This window comes from Callospermophilus lateralis, unplaced genomic scaffold, assembly GCF_048772815.1.
Source record: "Callospermophilus lateralis isolate mCalLat2 unplaced genomic scaffold, mCalLat2.hap1 Scaffold_2084, whole genome shotgun sequence".
NCBI lineage: Eukaryota > Metazoa > Chordata > Mammalia > Rodentia > Sciuridae > Callospermophilus > Callospermophilus lateralis.
The window spans coordinates 254,850-274,289 of NW_027513060.1; the positions used below are offsets into that span (position 1 = coordinate 254,850).

Consider the following 19,440-nt stretch of genomic DNA (forward strand, 5'->3'; position numbering starts at 1 on the left):
ACATAAAAGTAGAGATAATAGTAATATGTATCTCCATGTGCTCATGGCCCAGTTTTCAAAAACATCCCCTCATGGACAATCTTGTTTCATCTATAAATTCATCTACTTCTTCTGTCACTAATTATATTGAAGTAAGTCCCAGACTTACTTCAATCTCATCTATAAACATTTCAATATCCTATCTAAAAGAATAGGGGTCTTAAGAAAACACATTCAGTTTAAAATTTACAAGACTAACATATCAATTAGTGTTCAAATTTCCCTATTCTTTAAAAGTTTTTCGAATTAGGATCCAAATAAAGTCAGTCCCCAGAGCGCAACTGGATGTTGCTTATAATGTGGAAGCTGGGAGAACTAAATAGGTTACACAGCTAAAGCACACTATGGAAGCACATAGAGGATACAGGGAGAGCAAAGAAGATGATACTGAATCCTGAATGAAGAGGTGAGATGGGGTGAGGAGTGGTGGGGAGAATCTGGTGAGGGAAAGCTGATGTTGCTTAAGATGATATTCTTTACATACACTGTAAATTTCTTTCTTCCTCCTTTTTCCTCTCTTGCAATCAATTCAATTGTTGAAGAAGCCCAGGTTTTTTTTGTTGAGTTTCTGAGTCTGAATTTTGTTGACTGCATCCTGGGAATGTTTTACTTCCTGTTTTTCCTTAAATTGGCTTTTGAATCTAGAGGCTTAATTAGATTCAGGTTTGTGTTTGTTTGGATCTGCTTTGTTTCTGTTTGTTTTGGCAAGGTAGGCTTTACTTTCATGAGAAGGTTTGCCCTGACTTGCCTCTTTTTATGATATTAACATTTATAGTGGGCTGAAGGTAACTTCCCAAAAGATATGCCCATGTCTTAATCCCTGAAATCTGTGGATGTTACCTCCTTTTGAAAAAGTGTTTTGGCAGATGTAATTAAGGATTCTGAGATAAAAACATGCTGGATTACCTAGGTGGGCCCTAAATCCAATGATAAGACATTAAGAGGGCTGGGGATGTGGCTCAAGCGGTAGCACGCTCGCCTGGCATGCACGGGGTGCTGGGTTTGATCCTCAGCACCATATAAAAATTAAATAAAGATGCTGTGTCCATTGAAAACTAAAAAATAAATATTAAAAAATTCTCTCTCTCTCAAAAAACAAAAGATATTAAGAAAATTACACAGACAAAAGGAGAGGGCAATGTGACCACTGAGGCAGAGAGTGGAGTGAGGTGGCCACAGACACCCAATGAGGTAAGGAATTGTTTTTCCCTTAAAGCTTTTGGAGGAAGTACAGCTTGCTGACACTTAAGATTTCAGATTTCTAGTCAAGGAAATGGAAAAAAGTTGCAAAGGAGTCCTGTGCACTTCTTAAGATCTTTCTCTTTCTCTCTCTTTTTATTTATTTTTCAGTTTTCAGTGGACACAACATCTTTATTTTATTTTATGTGGTGCTGAGGATCGAACCCAGCGCCCCGAGCATGCCAGGCGAGCGAATTACCACTTGAGCCACATCCCCAGCCCTCCTGTGTACTTCTTAATGTCAGCATCCTGCATAGCTATCACACAATAAAAAGCTAGAAAATTGACATTGGTATACACCATAAAGGTTATTAGATTCCACCAATTATACACTTACTCCTTTGGGTATGTTCATTTATATGGCTCTATGCACATGTGTAGCTTCATATAACCACAAACCATAGTCCAGATGCTAAACTGAACCATCACCACAAGACTCCCTTGTGCCCAAATATCTTCAAATTGTGTCTTCCAAATTGCAGCATGTTTCTGTTAATACATAGTCTTGCTAAGATTCATTCTTGTCTACATTTATTTTTGACAGGTTAAATGGAATCTCATGATGATTTTAATTTTCATTTCCTTGATTATTATTATTTTTAAAAAATAGTTGTACACAATACTTTTATTTTCTTTATTTTTATGTGATGCTGAGGATTGAACCCAGGGCCTCGAATGTGCTAGGCAAGTGCACTACCGCTGAGCCACAATCCCAGTCTTTCCTTGATTATTAACAAGGAAAGCATCTGCATTAAGTAGTTAGGGCTGCCACAACAAAGTACAACAGACTGGGGAGCTTAAATATCAGAAACAGATTTCTTTAGAGGTCAAGAGGAAAGAAGTTCAAGATCAAGATACTGGCAGGGTTGGTTTTTACTGTGGGCCATTCTCTATGGCTTAGAGCTGCCACCTTTTTTTGGTATCTTCATATGGTCTCTCTGTGCCTGTTTAATGTCTATAATTCTCAACTTCTTATAAGTACATTAGTCATACTGGATTAGACCCACCCAAATGACCTTATTTTAATTATATCTTTAAAAGTCTATCTTCAAATATGGTCATACTATGAGGTACTAGGGGTTAGGATTTCAACATGAAATTTCCGAGGGCCACAATTCAGCCAATAACAATATCATCTTATATTTTTTATGGTATTTTTTTTCCTGTAACATGCATGCTGTTTGTTTTATTAGTAGTTCATTCCTTTTTATGGGCAAAGAATATTTCACTGCATGTATATACCATGCCATATTTTACTTTCTCAACTACTAGTTGATAAACATTTGAGTTGTTTCCACTGTTTGACTATTATAAATAATGCTACTGTGAACACTCATGTACATTTTTTTGTTTTAATACTTTAAGTTTTCAATATTCTTAAGTGTATTCCTAGGAGCAGAAGTTGAGTCATATGGTAACTATGTGTTTAACTTTTTAAAAAAATTATTAAAGCCATCCTAGTGGGCAGAAAATGATATCTCACTGTGGTTTTAATTTTTGTGTTCATAATGACCAACAATTGCTGAACGTTTTTTCATGTGCTTATTGCCTGTACATCTTCTCAGAGGAAATGTCTACTCAAGTCTTTTGCCCATTTTTTAAAAAATATTTTTTTAGATGTTGATGGATCTTTATTTTATTCATTTATTTAAATTCGGTGCTGAGAATCGAACCCAGGGCCTCACACATGCTAGGCAATGCTCTACCACCGAGCCACAACTCCAGCCCCAGGTCTTTTGCCCATTTTAAGAATTGTTATTTTGTTGTTGAGTTGTAAGAGTCCTTTATATAAATCTGTTTATAAAATCCTTAATAGATAAATTTAAATATCAGATGTGCAAACATTTCTTCCATCTTTGGGTCTTTTTTTAAAAAACATTCCTGAATAGTGTCCTTTGATGTGTTAAGAGTTTTTAATTTGATAAGTACAATTATCTGCTTTTTTTCTTCTTTTTAATTTCTCTTTTTTTGTTCTTCTAAAATGTTTTTAGCTGTTGATGGACCTTTCTTTATTTATATGCGGTTGATAATTAAACCCAGTGTCTAGCCTCACGCATGCTAGACAAGTGCTCTACCACTGAGCTATAACTCCAGCCCGCCCGTCTTTCTTTCTTTCCTTTTCCTTTCTTTCCTTTCCTTTCTTTCCCCTTCCTCCCTCCCTCCCTTCCTCCCTCCCTTCCTTCCTTCCATGTTGGGGGATCAAACTCAGGGCCTTGCACATGCTAGGCAAGTGCTCCATCACTGAGCTGTATTCCTAGCCCTATTTTTAGTCTTATTATGCTTTTGATGTCAAATCTAAGAATACACTATTAAATCCAAAGTAATAAAGACTTACTTTTATATTTTCTCCTATAGTTAGATCACTGATACACTTTGAGCTAATTTTTGTGCAGCAGAGGTTCGACTTATTTAAACTCTGTTCTTTTGCACTTGTCCCAGAACTTTTGTTGAAGATATTATTCTTTTGTCTTTGAATGGTCATAATACCCTTGTGGAAAAATCAATTGTCTACAGATACATGTGTTTATTTCTAGAGTATCAATTTTATTTCATTAATTTATATGCCCATCTTTATGCTTCTACCACACTCTACTTGTAGTATGTTTTGAAATTTGGAAGTGTGAGTCCTCCAACTGTTTATCCTTTTCAATGTTGCTTTGGTTATTTAAAGTTCCTTACAGTTCCATGTAAATTTTTTTTTTTAAATTTTTTTTATTCAAAACATTACAAAGATTCAGAATCACATCGGTTACACATCCATATTTTTACATAATACCATAATAGTAACTGTTGTATTCTGCTACCTTTCCTATCCTCTACTATCCCCCCTCCCCTCCCCTCCCATCTTCTCTCTCTTTGAAGAGTGCCTTTTCCATTTCTGCAAAACAGGTCACTGGAATTTTGACAGGATTGCATTAAATCTGTAGATCATTTTGGAATATATTAAAAATTATCGATATGAAAGCCTCAAATCCACAAACATTTATTATAATCCAATTATTCAGTTCTTTTTTTCTGCAGTGTTTTATAGTTTTTACTCTTCAATGTCTTTGGTCAAAAAATTTTTTCCTGGGCTTGGGATGTGGCTCAAGCGGTAGCTCGCTCACCTGGCATGCGTGCGGCCTGGGTTTGATCCTCAGTACCACATACAAACAAAGATGTTGTGTCTGCGAAAAACTAAAATTTTTTTAAAAAAAATCCTCTCTCTCTCTTTTAAAAATTTTTGTTTCCTGTGTATTTTATTCTTTGGATACTATTATAACTGCAATTGTTTTCTTAATTTTCTTTTTGGAAAAGAATTATCATTAATAGAGTGTAGAAACACAATGGGTTATTGTGTTTGATTCTGTACCCACAAGATAAAACTTTGCTCAATTATTTTATTAGCTATAGTAGTAATTACACGAATTCTATAGTTTTCTACATATAATCATGTCATCTGAAAGCAGAGGTCATTTTAATTCTTCTTTTCCTTTTCCTTACCTAATTGCTCTAGCTAGGACTTCTAGTACAAAGGTGGATAGCAGGAGTGAAAGCAGGCATCCTCATTTTGTTCCTGATTTTAGTGTGGAAACCCTTTCAGTCTTTTATCATTGAGTATGATACTAAATCTGGTTTTCCACAAAAACTATCAAGGTGTGGATGTTCCCTTCTATTTCTAATTTGCTGAGTTTTTCAACCCATTAAAGGGGGTTGAATTTTCTTAAATGTTTTTTCTGTGTCTACTAAAGTGATCAAGTGATTTTCACCTTATTTTATTAAATTTACTTTTTTGGTTAATCTTTAAGGTATTAAGATTGGTAATATTAGAGAATTTAACTTTCAAAAGAAATACAGAATAACATTGTTATTTTATGACTTGTTCAAAGAGCTATGTTATTCATCAGTAGGAGTTCTTTATATAGACAGAAAACAATCACACATAAACTATTAGGGCCAGTAGAGCTAGTTTTAGAGTTATGATCCCAGAGAAAATAATCTATGATAACATCTGCTTCAGTTACATACAAAGCATTTCATAAAATATTAAGGAGAAAAGCAAGCTTCATAAATAATTAAAATTTAATAAAAGCTCCTAGACCCAGCTGTTTTCATTTAGAGGATGAAAGATATAGACAGCACCTTAACAATTATAGTGTGTTATGTCAGTATGAATTACCCCCCAAATATCTTTGGGAATATGTTACATTTTAGACATGTTAGAAAAATAGATTTTTACCTCAGAAGACAGAGTAATAATGATGTACAGTAAAAAAATCTAAAGACTTTCAAACTTCCCAGTAGGTTATCAAATCACCTAGTTGCCTTCAGCAGTTTGACAAGAGTCATGTAACAAGCTCTTTATAACAGAAAAGCACAAGGCATAAAACTTGTAGGTGTAAGCTTTTCTCACTTGGAACAAAAGGGAGCCTCTCCCGGATATATCATTCTTGTTAAAATTTTATTCCCACCACTTTCACCATAAACATAAGAGCATCTCATTAATTGCTCATCCCTGGGGAACAAAACACTCACATTAGGGAAGGCACAAAATGAAAGCTTATCTCTTTATGTATCCAAACTAATTCATAAATTCTTAATATATTTTAAATTAAAGTAACAAACTACAGGAATAATATAACATAGTATAACACAGTAGAAAAATACATAGAGCACTATGTGCATGTGACCCTGGGTAAGTCATATAAACTACCTGAGTCTGTGTTCCTCTCCATCAGATGAGCATGTTAATACCAATGACATGGGTTTCACAGTATGAGATGTAGATGTGCTAAAGAAAATCCTAGGAAATTAGGTGTGTGTACAATATTAGCGACTTGTTATAACCATGTTTTCTAAACTACCAGTACTGTACCCAAGCTAACTTTTTCTTGGAAAAAGAAATTTCAAAAAAGTTTAAAAGGATAGAATAAAAATATGAATAAAAATTGTTTTCCAATAAAATTAGAAATGAAAAATGTCACCTTACCATATAGTTGCACTGAATGCAAACTGTAAAATTCACTTCTAAATAATTCATGGGTTAATATAGAAATAACAATAAAAGCCCTACATATCACAGAGGGAGAAATTTTTTAGCCTTAAATGGGTTTACTTGAAAACAGAAAGACTGAAAATAAAGGTCCTAAATAGGAAAATAAGCTTGAGAAAGACAAGAACATAAACTTTAAAAAAAGAAATAATGTAGATAAAGGTAAAACTTAGGGACATAGCATTGGGAAGCAGAACAAAAGCTGGTTCTGGCAAAGATGAATAAAGGACTGGTATGTTAGATCAAAATAAGAAAGCAAGGCAATATTTGAAATAAAAAGAGAAATAACCAGAGGCAAAAAAGCATATGAGAAACTTATGCCATCAAGTCTGGTAACAACTGAAATAGACAACTGTTTAGAAAATGCAGGTTACCAAAATGTATTGAAAAAGAAGCAGAAAACCTGAATGGACCAATGAATAAAAAGGATTTGGTAAATGGTCAGAAACTAAGCACTACATAGAAGGAATTAAGTTATGATGCTTCCTTTAAGACTTAGAAAATGGAAAGATCGCCCATGTTCTTGGATAGGCAGAATAAATACTGTCAAAATAGCCATACCAAAAGTGTTATAAGATTTAATGCAATTCCTTTTTTTTATTATTGGTTGTTCAAAACATTACAAAGCTCTTGACATACCATATTTCATACATTTTATTCAAGTGGGTTATGAACTCCCATTTTTACCCCGTATACAGATGCAGAATCACATTTTAATGCAATTCCTATTACAATTCCAATGACATTCTTCATAGAAATAGAAAAAGCAGACATGAAATTCATTTGGAAAAATAAGAGGCCCAGAATAGCCAAAGCAATCCTTAGTTTGGTAAGATAGTGAAGCAGGAGGCATCACAATACCAGAACCTAAATTATACTCAGACCTATAGTAACAAAAACAAATGGTGCTGGGAAAACTAGAAATACATATGTAGCAAAATTAAATTAAACACCTACCTCTCACCCTGCATAAAACTCAACTCAAAATGGATCAAAGACCTTGGCAAGACCCTGTGCCTACTGGAAGGAAAAACAGGCACAAATCTTCATCATGCTGGGTTAGGAACCGAATTCCTCAACAAGATTCCTAAAGCCCAAAAAATAAAATCAATACTAAATGGGATGCTGTCAAACCAAAAAGCTTCTTCACAGCAAAGGAAACAATAAAGAATGTGAAGAGAGAGCCTACAGAATTGGAGAAAATCTTTACCATCTGCACCTCAGATAGAGCATTAATCTCTAGGATATATAAAGGACTCAAAAAACTTAACAAAAAAAAAAAAAAAAAGAAAGAAAGAAAAAAGAAAAGAAAAGAAAAGAAAAGAAAAACAAAAACAAACAAATCAATAAATGGGCTAAGAAACTGAACAGACACTTCACAGAAGAAACACAATCAATCAACAAATATAATTGCTAGAGATGTCGAACAAAAAATGTTCGACATCTCTAGCAATTGAGAAAATGCAAATTAAAACTACATTGAGACTTCATCTCATTACAGTCAGAATGGCAATTACCAAGAATATAAGTAACAATAAATGTTGGCAAGGATGTGGGGCAAACGGTATACTCATAGACTACAAATTGGTGCAACCACTCTGGAAAGCAGTATGGAGATTGCTCAGAAAACTTGGGAGTGCAACAACCATTTGACTCACCTATCCCACTCCTCTGCATATCCCTAAAGGACTTAAAATCAGCATACTATAGTGATGTGGCCCCATCAATGGTTATAGCAGCTCAATTCACATTAGCTAAGATATGGAACCAACTTAGGTGCCTTCAACAGATGAATGGATAAAGATAATGTGATTATACACACACACACACACACACACACACACAATGAATATTATTCAGTCATAAAGAAGAATAAAATTATGGCATTTGCCAGTAAATGGATGGAACTGGAGACTATCATACTAAGTGAAATAAGCCAACCACAAAAAAACAAAGGCTGAATGTTCTAATATGTGGATGCAACACACAATGGGGTGGGTGGGAGAATAGCTTTTCATTGGATTAGATAAAGGGGAATGAAGGGAAGGGAGGGGGGCATGAGAATAGGAAAGACAGTAGAATGAATTAGAAATAATTTCCCTATGTCTATACATGAATATGCGACCAGTGTTAACTCCACATCACAAGAATGGAAAGTTATACTCCATGTATATATAATATGTCAAAATACAGTTTACTGTCATGTACAACTAAAAAGACCAAAAAGTATTTTTTCCTGGCCCCTATAGCTTTACACATGCTAGGCAAGCATTCTCCCACTAAGCTATATCCCCAGCCTGGCCAAGATGCTTTTACAGACCTTTTTTCAACATTTTCTTGTGAAAAATTTAAAATATGCACATAGTAAAATAAAAAGAATTAGATAATGAACACCTAGATACCCATTGTAATTCTGCAATTAATATTTTACTTCATTTTCTTTCACACACTTTTATCTATCTATCCATCCATCCTTCTTTTTACATATGAATCCTTCTGTTTTTTTTTGGGGGGGGGATTCTGGGGGTTAAGAATATACAAAATAGACATATGACAAGACTTAAAGTACCAGGGTAGTAATGTTTATATTTCCCCATCACCTTTTCATTTCTAATGTTTTTCTAATAGATCATTAAAATTCTGGTATATTGAAAAGAATATATACATAAGGAGGAAAAAAAGTTTGTGCCCCTTTTCTTTCCCGTCTTTGGATACTGTCATGCAAAGAAGGATACTCTGATCCCTTTACAAATGGTTTCTAAAAGATATAGTCAGTTCCCACTTCCCCTGCCAAAAAAAGAGAATTGAACAGGATCTTTTAAAGCAGCAGCTACAAAACACATACATTTTTATAAATGTATGCACTCAGTCAGGAAACATTTACTATGTATTTCATTTATTAGGAAGAATATAACATTTACTAATCACAAGAATAATTAATCTTTCAAAAGAATAGTTCCACTACAAAAAAATTTACTCTATTAGAACCTAAAGAAAAGAAATTACATATATTTTTTCTACACACATTGGGACATGTGAGCAAAGTTGACAGATCAGTATTTTTAAATGAAAAGACTAGTGTTGAAGAATGACAGCATATGTCAAAAACCATGATACTGTAGTATTCAATCTGAAGTAGGAGGATGTTTCTGTTCCCCTGTGGATGAGTTAGAAGGATGCTGTCTCCAGACAGTTGTCCTTTAAGCATTCTTCTAGTATTACATTAGTTTCTTTGTTTTGTTTGTAGCAAAAACACGTTGAATTCTGAAATGGTTAACACCACCCACTGCAGTGAAGGTACTTTACCTTGCTGGAGTTCTCTAACAAAAACTGGAATGTGTTCTGCACAGTTTGGCATGTTTCTAACTCAGTCCGGCTGAAGGCTATTAAATAATCCTTGAGGTGATCATACACATTGCCATCGAGAGCCTAGAATAGAGGTGCAAATAAAAGCAAAAAAAAAAAGTTGTGATAAAGTTGACACATAATACCTCTATGTCCACAAGAAAAGTATGAAAGTTCAGTTTGAAATCTATTAATAATAAATGCACAGGATATAGACTGTTGAGTAAGAATAATATAAACAGTTAACAATCACTTGAGAAATGCTGAATCTCTCTAATAAAAAAGCAACTACAAAAGGTAAAATCCAGGGGCTAGTTTTGTGGCTCCACAGCACCACATTCAATAAATAAATAAATGTATTGTGTCCATCTGCAACTAAAAAAAGATATTTTTAAAAAGGTAAATTTCAACACTGGTAAAGCTGAAAGTGAAACAGAACATGACATGGAGACAAAAACTTCTGGTTTCTGATCTTTACTCATCTGCTTGTTACAATTTCTCTAGATACTTTATGTCAGAGGAGGCACAGACATTTAATACAATAATAAAAGCAAAGAATCCAGGCACAACTCTTGGAACAGTTACTCAATAAAAAATCTCCTCCATTTTAGTTAGCATATACTTACCAAAGGAAGGTCAGAGAAAAAACAATAAAAGTATTTTTAAAAAATGACTCAGATTCTGTTTTGTTTTCTATCTCTATGACTATTTTGGACAGTTCACATAAATGAAATCATATAATATTTGGCCTGGATCCTGTTACTTGGCATAATGTTTCAAGGTCCATCAATGTAATAATATTTCATTCCTTTTTACAGCTAAATAATACTCCACCATATGGATGTACTCTTTTGTTTAGCCATTTCTTCAGTTGATAAAAATTCATTCCCTTTCCACTATTATGAATAATGCTGCTATGAACATTTGTTTGAACACCTATATGAAGATTGAGCACACAAATGAAAATGTTCTTGTCATTCATATCTAAAACAGAGTCCAGAGGTCATGGGAAACACTTAGGTTTCTAATGACTGTTCCAGGAACTTCCCTGGCAGGCTAATCCAGCGAAATCGCCTCCATTAAGTCTGCATTTTCATAGATTTCCTCTGTCCAATGAAACCACTAACCTTTCCTTTGTTTTCCGGACATATCAAAGGCCATCCTGGCCTGTGTACAGGTATCCTGGACTGCAATCTTATTTTTTTATTACTCCTAAATAAAACCTTATTTTTTTCTTTTGGAGATTCGTCTCTCCATTTAACTCTGACACCATTTCTCCCAGGAATATACCTAGGAATGGAATTGCTGGGTTACAGGGTAATCCTCTATTTTTCTGTTTGAGAAACTGTTAAAACAATTTTTCACAGTGGCTACACCTGTCCACCAGTCCATGAGGATTCCCATTTCTCCAAATTCTTGCCAACAGTTGTTATTTTTTGGTTTTGGTATTTTGTTTTTTAAAATTATGAAAACCATTCTAGTGGTTGGGAAATGGTATCTCACTATGGCTTTGGTTTGTATTTCTCTAATGCAATGATGTGCTTATTGGCCATATATATGTCTTTTGGAGAAATGTCTATTCAAGTCCTTGACTCATTTTTTAATTGGGTTGTCTTTTTGATGTTGAATTTTAAGCATTCTTTACATATTTTGGATACTAGACTCTTGCAAGATATGTAATTTTCAAATATTTTCTCCCATTCTGTAAGCTGTCTTTTCACTTTCTTGATTGGTGACTTTTGATAAATGAAGGCTTTAAATTTTGATACATTCTTGCTTAGCTATTTTTTTTTCCTGAAGGTATTTTGGTGATACATATAAGAATACTCAACAAAGGTTTTATATTAAATTCCATTGGTATCTTATGTTTGTCTATTGCATTAACCTTTTTTTATAAAATTGATTTTTTAAAAAAAATTCTGTCCCCAAATAGCAAATATTCACCTTTTGAAGTGATCAGACCACTAGATGGCACCACCAAGCACTTGAAATACAAGCAGCACAGATATCTTTAATACAATATCCATGTTGTTATGTAATATGACCAGAAACTGCTGGTGTTAAATTGGAATAAAATCCCTACCTTAAGACATGCTTTTTATAAACTTTTTTAAAAAAAAATGGAAACATTTAACTTCTGACATAAAGGTTTTGGCTTAGAAATGCTGGTAGTGGGTAGCGATAAAGTGTTTGCAGGAACCACTGAAGTCTTTTTTTTTTTTAACATACAGCAAATGATAAAACAAGCATTATGAGTTTTTAAAAGAGTGACATGCATTTTAAGGTGAAACACACACACACACGCACACACACACACACACACATAGTTCTTGTGACCTTAATACTGAGTACCAACTATGCCTAGGTCTTGTGCTAGCTCTATGGGTCCAAGTGATAAGAAACTGGAAATTAAAAAAAAAAAAGTTTTTTGTTTGTTTCTGCAGTGCCTAGAAATCAAACATAGGATTTCATACTTTCCAAAGCCTGTACTCTACTACTGAGCTAACCCCGCAGTCCTCAAAGTCCTTTTCTTACTTCTCATTTATACCACTGTAACAATCTCCTGTGGCCCTGCACACAGCTGTTCCTTCTCACTAACCCTCTTGCACACTAAAATCAGGAGGATGTTTTGAAACTACTTATTTTACTTGACTGCTCAACACTGTCCACTCGCCACCTATCACATTTAGGATGCTTTTAAAAAATTCTTTATCATGGACTACATGATTTGACTTGGTTTATGTCTTTTGCTTCCTCACTTAATTACTCTCTTATTCTTTTCCTCATTACACTTTCTGTACAACACACATCTTTCAGCTCCACCAATACTCCCTGAGCTTTCACACAAGCTTTCCTCTGCCTTGATTACCCTCAGCCCTCCCTTTCTGGCTCACTCTTATTCATCTTGAAGAACTTCACTTGATCATTATCTACTCTGGATATCTCTCTTCTCTTTCTTAGCTTTTTTTTTTTTCCTGAAGGTATTTCTCTTTCTGCTTCATAACATGTTACCTCATGCTTATAATATTTGTCTGTCTTTCCTTGGGATCTACATGGAAGAGAGATCATGCCTGTCTGTTCATCACTACATCTTCTGTGCTAATTATGGAGATTGACATATTAGTAGTGCTCAATAAATATTTGTTTTACAAATAACACATGGATCAAAATTCACAGGATTGAAGAAGAATGCACCCACACAGAACCTCATAACTAAAAATTTAAGCCTAATGATGTTATAATTAGCAAAATTTTGGAAAAGACACATAAGTAACTGACCTCACAAAATTCTGTCTAATGTAGTGTTTTCAAAACTTTATAGTATAGCATCTGATGTAGAATCCCATGGCATGATACATGACTTTGCATGCTTCCTTCTTCCCAGAACAGATTCTGCTTCCCTGAGCATAGGGGCAAGCTCCTAAGACCAAGCTGGTAATGCAAGGCAGAACTTAATATCCCTGCTCTCTTCCTGCAGTTACTGGGCACAGGCAGGCACTTGATCTAAATTAGAGCATCCTGGGATAGAAGCCGCAACAAGTCCAAAATGGCCTATCTTTCACACCACATGACTATTCTCACCTTGTAGATATTTATTCATATTTGTGTAGGAGAGAATTAAAACAACTCATAAAGAAAAGCTGTGATGAGAAATCTGAGAGTAAAGATGGCAAGGGGGACTAGAGAGAGAGATCTGGGCAGTGTCCTGGAATAGGGTAGTTCCTAAAGCAAGCTCTTCTGTGATTTGTTTACAGTAGCCAACACATTCCCATTTTTAAAGCTACTTTGAGTTGAGTCTTTGTTACCTGCAATCAAAAGAATCCTCACTAAAGATGAATGAATGACAACTGTAGCTTATATCAACCATATCTAAATTGTATGTTTTGGTTGTATTAAAAGGAAAAAAAATCAACAACCCTTGATTCACATAGATAATTGCAAATAAAATTAATAGTTTGCTTTTCAATATTCCTTTATCTAAGTGGATCTAATACCTTAAGGCAACAACTTTTTATGTCAGAGATGAATAAAATGTAATCCAAAAGCTGCATCTATTCTTATAAATTTGAAGGAATAACTATTTAAAGCTTATGCTAAATGTAAAAGTATCACAACTATAAAAGTTTGATAAGGACATGCATAGTAAAGATGCATCTGTGTCTTGTCTAGCATTTAAACATTTAACTAAGACATAAGAATGTTCTCAAAGTACACTTGTTCAATTTCAAATTGAGCAGATGTGCACAAATTTTAGTTCAAAGAGACCTGTGTAAAGAGTCATAAAACTTTTTAAAAATGCTCAGAAATTGAAAGCATTCTTTCAAGGTTTATACAAATACTGAACTAACCTGACAATATCAGTTCCTTGGTTGTTTTCCATATGAAAAATTTGGTAGGTAACTTAACCAAATGTACATTTTAAAAAACAGTCAAACTGGGTACAGTGGTGCACATCTGTAATTCCATTGGCTCAAGAGGCTAAGGCTAGAGGACCACAACTTCAAAGCCAGCCTCAGCAACTTAGTAAGCTACTCAGTAACTTAGTAAGACCTTGTTTCAAAAAATAAATAAATATTTTTTTTTAAAAAAGGACCAGAGATGTGGCACAGTGGTTAAGCATCCCTGGGTTCAATCCCTAGTACAAAACAAACAAACAAAAAATGCCAAACATGTGACTGACTACCTAATACAAATTCTTAAAAAAGGAGAATTCTGTAATATTTAGGCTGAGAAACAATGGGACCCGTAAACAGCAATATATTTTAATGGTCCAATGGTGTTTTTGAAAAACAAAACACCTGAATTTGAATGCCTTCAGTAGCCATGCTCTTTTCAGTTAGCTAGCTGCACATCACCTGTTATCCATTCACCTTAACTCTACCCTCTACTCATTCTATCTGCTTTATTTCTAAAATCAGTTGAGTTTAGAACCAAAACCCATAATGGTAAATATGCAAAATAGTAAGAAAAATTGGAAATAGTCTAAAGACAAATGAAAAACTTAGAATTCTAAGATGTTTCACTGAACATTTAATTTACAGGAAAGTATAAATTCCCTGGAACTTATTTGAAGAGAAAAAATATGACGAGTTAGAAATTTGGAGAAATTTTTTTTCTAAGCATTTGATGCAATTTCCCCTAATGTGAGAACAGTGGCCTCCTTATTTTCAATTCAGAAAGGTCATAAAGTCTTTAGTCAGCATTATGCTAAAATCTCCTGAATTTCCTTAATGCAGCCTAGAAAAACAAACTTCTTTTCTGAGAGCCATGAGTATTTCTAAAATAGTCTTTGGTAAAAGTCAAGGAAATAAATATCAAAATGATAAATGTGAGCTGTCTTGAAATTCTACAGTTCTCCTTTGCTGATGTTGGAAGCAAACACTGATTGTCTGTATGCTTTTGTTTATCTTTCTCAGAAGATCCCAAGCTGTACCTGCAGACAAAGTAGCTTCTTACAGATTAAAACAACAATAATAATAACAACAAAAGAAATCAAAGCAAGTACGGCTGCTTTGCATTACTGTAAATATCTGAACATGTGGCTGAATTTGTCAATTGATATAAAGTAAAATTAAAAACACATCACCTAATTTTATACTTGGTTGTTTTGTTTTAGATCTCTGAGCTACATAAGAGTTCTGTGAAAGAGGAAGGAAATAGGAAAGTCTCTGTCTGTGACTTACAAAGTCAACAAAGAAAAAATTCAAAACTGCTTTTCTAAAGTCTGTGTTGTCTACTGGCACACAAGTGAAGTCAGATGCCAAAAGATCTGCTGTACTGCTCATGGCCAGGCAGTCTGAATGTGCTACAACCACATGATGCTGAGGCAGCAACCCCAGTGCGGCACATCCAAGAGGAAACCTGAACCACGCACACCTGCATTCAAATCCCAGTCCAGCTCCTACTAGCAGTATCACTCTACAAAGACTCTTTAAAAAAAATGGGCCAAGGACCTTTATTTTATTTTTATGTGGTGCTGAGGACCAAACCCAGGGCCTCGCACGTGCTAGGCGAGCACTCTACCCCTGAGCCACAACTCCAGCCCCTCTACAAAGACTTTTAACCTTGAGCTTTACACACCTGAACCGATGGAATAATAAAACTTAACCATTTCTACCAGAGAATTTTACCAATTTTCCTATAAAACTATGTAAGATTGGGGGCTGGGGTTGTGGCTCAGTGGTAGAGTGCTTGCCTAGCACGTATGAGACATTGGGTTCAATTCTCAGTACCACATAAAAATAAATAAAGTAAAGGTCTATTGACGACTAAAAGAAAAAAAAAAGACTGTGAGGAATTTTGGTGACAGGTTTGGTTTGAGTCTACTGTGTACTTGAATAGTATAACTTCTAAGTTTATTTCCTTATCTATAAAATAAAGAGATAATAACAGTATCTTCTAATTAAGTCTTTTAAATAGGTATTTTCTATGCTGTATTTTAATTCTCTTATTTCTTTTACTATAATTGTGGAGCTGTATTTGTAGTGGTTGACAGGGATTATAATTAACATCTTCACTTAAAACAATCTGGTTTGGATTAATACACACTTAATTTAAATCCCATACAACAACTCTGCTCCCATACGACTCTATTCCCTCCCTTCTCGGTGCTATTTATTGTCATAGAAATATATCTTTATACATTATAAGTCCATCAAAAATGTTTAATAATTATTGTTTCATGCATTGTCCTGGGGACTGAGCCTAGGGGCACTCAACCACTGAACCACATCCCCAGCCCTTTTTATATTTTATGTAGAAACAGGGTCTCGCTGAGTTGCTTAGGGCCTTGCCAAGTTGCTGAGGCTGGCTTTGAACTCAAAATCCTCTTGCCTCAGACTTCTGAGACACTGGGATAACAGGCGTGTGCCACTGCGCCTAACTCACGCATTTTCTTTTAAAGCAGACATTACATTATCCACTCTTTCTTGGTCTAGATAACCTCATTATTCTTGCCTTTAAGTTCGCAGATTCTTTCTTCTGCCAGCTCAATTTTGTTGTCAAAAACATTCAGAATATTTTATTTCAGTTATTATACTTTTGTATGTGAGTGTGTGATGCTGGGAGTCAAACTCAGGGCCTTACAAATGCTAGGCAAGCACTACCAATAAGCTACACCCCCATCTCAGTGATTGTACTTTTTAACTTCAGAATTTCTATTTGGTTCCCTTTTAAAATTTGTATCTCTGTTGACATTTTATGTTTGGTGAGATTCATTTTTATAATTTCCTTTACTTCTTTAGACATGGTTTCCATTAGCTATTTGGCTATAATAAAAATAGGTGCTTTTAAATCTTTAAACTAATAAGTCCCCCGTAACTTCTGCAGGGACAGTTTCTGTTGACTCCTTTTTTATCCTCCATATGGGCCATACATCCTGTTTCTCTACATGTCTCATATATCTTTTTTGTTGTTGTTGTTAAAAATGAAACATTAAAATGGCAGCTCATCAACTGCACCACCCCAGCAGCAAAGAAATTCACTTCTTTAGCAGTGGTCCTGATGACCCATAGGTAGTGAGGATATGTGCACATATGTGGAGCTGGAGCAAACAGACCTGGAGGGCAAAAAGACCTCATACAGAGAAACTGACATAAGTTCAGGTCTTCAGGTGTCTGAACCAGAGAAATGTAAAGATAAGACAATAGGTAGAACTGATGCAAACAGAACTATTCTTGACATTCCAATTTAGTCATAGAATTTTCTCATATCTATCTTTTGACTGTATTATTTACATGGCATCCTTTCTGTGTATTTTTGATGATGAAGTACTGAAACTCCAGAAAGTACTTAGCATGAAGAATATCAAGTCTCGTTCATGAGGAAATATCACTGATGCTGATCTAAATGTTCCTTTAAAAAAATTTATTATTTAATTATAGTTGGACACAATACCTTTATTTATTTTTATGTGGTGCTGAGGATTGAACCCAGGGCTTCGTAAGTGCTAGGCGAGTGCTCTACCACTGTGCCACATCCCCAGCCCTCTAAATGTTCTTTACATTGAAATTCTAGAGAAGAGTTAATATACGTTTCTTGGACATGTGGAACCATTAAAGGAAACAAACCTATCCTCTTATATGCTTCAACTGTTCTCTTATGAAACAACAATTGCTGGTTGGTGGTCTGATTCTTTTTAGACCCACAACAGCCTCCATCTAACAGAAACAATATTAGGCAGATGCTGTACACGTGACAGCTAAATTTCTTTGCATCTGCCAAATCTGTGCAATTTTGGGATACTATGATATAAAAGAACCTGTGATAAACACAATATTTAAGTAATTATACCCAGCAATTCAATTCAATAAAATATTTCTTGAGATCTTAACTGTGTGTCAAGAACTATGTTGAAACTGAATTTGTATTTGTTTTTAAATAAATAACCATGAGAAATGCTCCAAGTATTAAAAACAAGCATGTAATAGGATAATTTTAACTACCAGCGGTGACAGAAGAGAGGCATCTGGACAAATATTAATATTTAAGGAAGATTTTCTAGAGAAAATGATCCCTGAGTGCACTCAATACAGGTTGAGCATCCCTAATCTAAAACTCCCAAATCCAAAATACTATGAAATCTGAAATGTTTTTAATGCCACGATACTAAAAAATTGTGGATTTGGGGGAACAATTCAGATTTCCAGATTAGGGATGCTCAATTGGGAAAATCTATGCAAATATTCCCCAAATCTGAAAAACTGCAAAATCTAAAATAGTCCCAAGCATTTCAGATAGGGCTTCTCAATTTGTGTCTTGCAAGGCACTATGGGAAATACAAAACATAAAACATGTGAAACAATTAAAGAATAATATAGGCTATGCGCAATGGCACATGCCTGTAATCCCCATGGCTCAGGAAGCTGAGGCAGGATAGTTAGTTCAAAGCCATCCTCAGCAACTTAGCAAGGCCCTAAGCAGCTCAGTGAGACCCTATCTCTAAAATATAAAAAAAGGCTGGGGATGTGGCTCAATGGTTAAGTGAGCCTGGATTCAATCCTTGGTTATGCGGGGTAGGGAGGGGAGGAGTGGTGTCTGAGTTACTAAATATGTAATGTAGGGTATTTTAAAATTTAAATTTTACTTTTTTGATATTTAGTTATTTAGAATACCAAATCTTTCAAGTTCAGAATATATTAAAAAAAAAGAATTTGGTTTTCTTTATTATAAACGTTAACATGTCTATACTAAAGTCAATTCCAGTAAAAAAACTCTGCTTGCGAAACAGTATTTGGATCACAGAAAAAATCATTAGCTAAGGACATTTATGAAAGAAGGTCAAGAAACACAGGATCCATTTCTCAGCACCAATGACAGTAATTCCTCCCTAAAAAAAAAAAAAAAAGAAAATCACAACTAAACATTTTATTTTTCCAATTAGTAAGACTGATGCTTCCATAGACTGTGTGTCTCAATACTTTCTAAGGAATGGGCTTAAAATTCTAAAACAAAAAAAGTTCAATTCCTTATTCCAAAGTTTAAGGTATCTACAATTCTAACTTAATTTTGCTAAAAGAATTATGGAAGTTTATTTAGATGTTAAAAATTGCCTAATTGGTAAAAATCTTTTCAGTTTCTCTGTTAGATTTTGATCTCTTAGAGAAATTTCCCTGACCTTTAGGAAATCTATGAAGCAGGCTGGTGGTTCTTTCTATAAGCAAGTAGTAAAGTTCCAGGGGGCTTCTCTGAGCACATCTGTGCCCTGCTTACACAGCCCCTCTGGCAGGAGCTCCTAGTGTGACAACATAACAGCCTCATGTAGAAAGTGAAAAGGCATTTATGGC

General features: G+C 34.6%; 1 pseudogene; it reads right to left on the reverse strand.

Annotated features, from left to right (window-relative positions):
• Window positions 1-15,441, reverse strand: part of LOC143386199 (F-BAR and double SH3 domains protein 2-like) — an 85,698-nt pseudogene extending 70,257 nt beyond the window's left edge.
• Window positions 15,442-19,440: the final 3,999 nt, after the last annotated feature.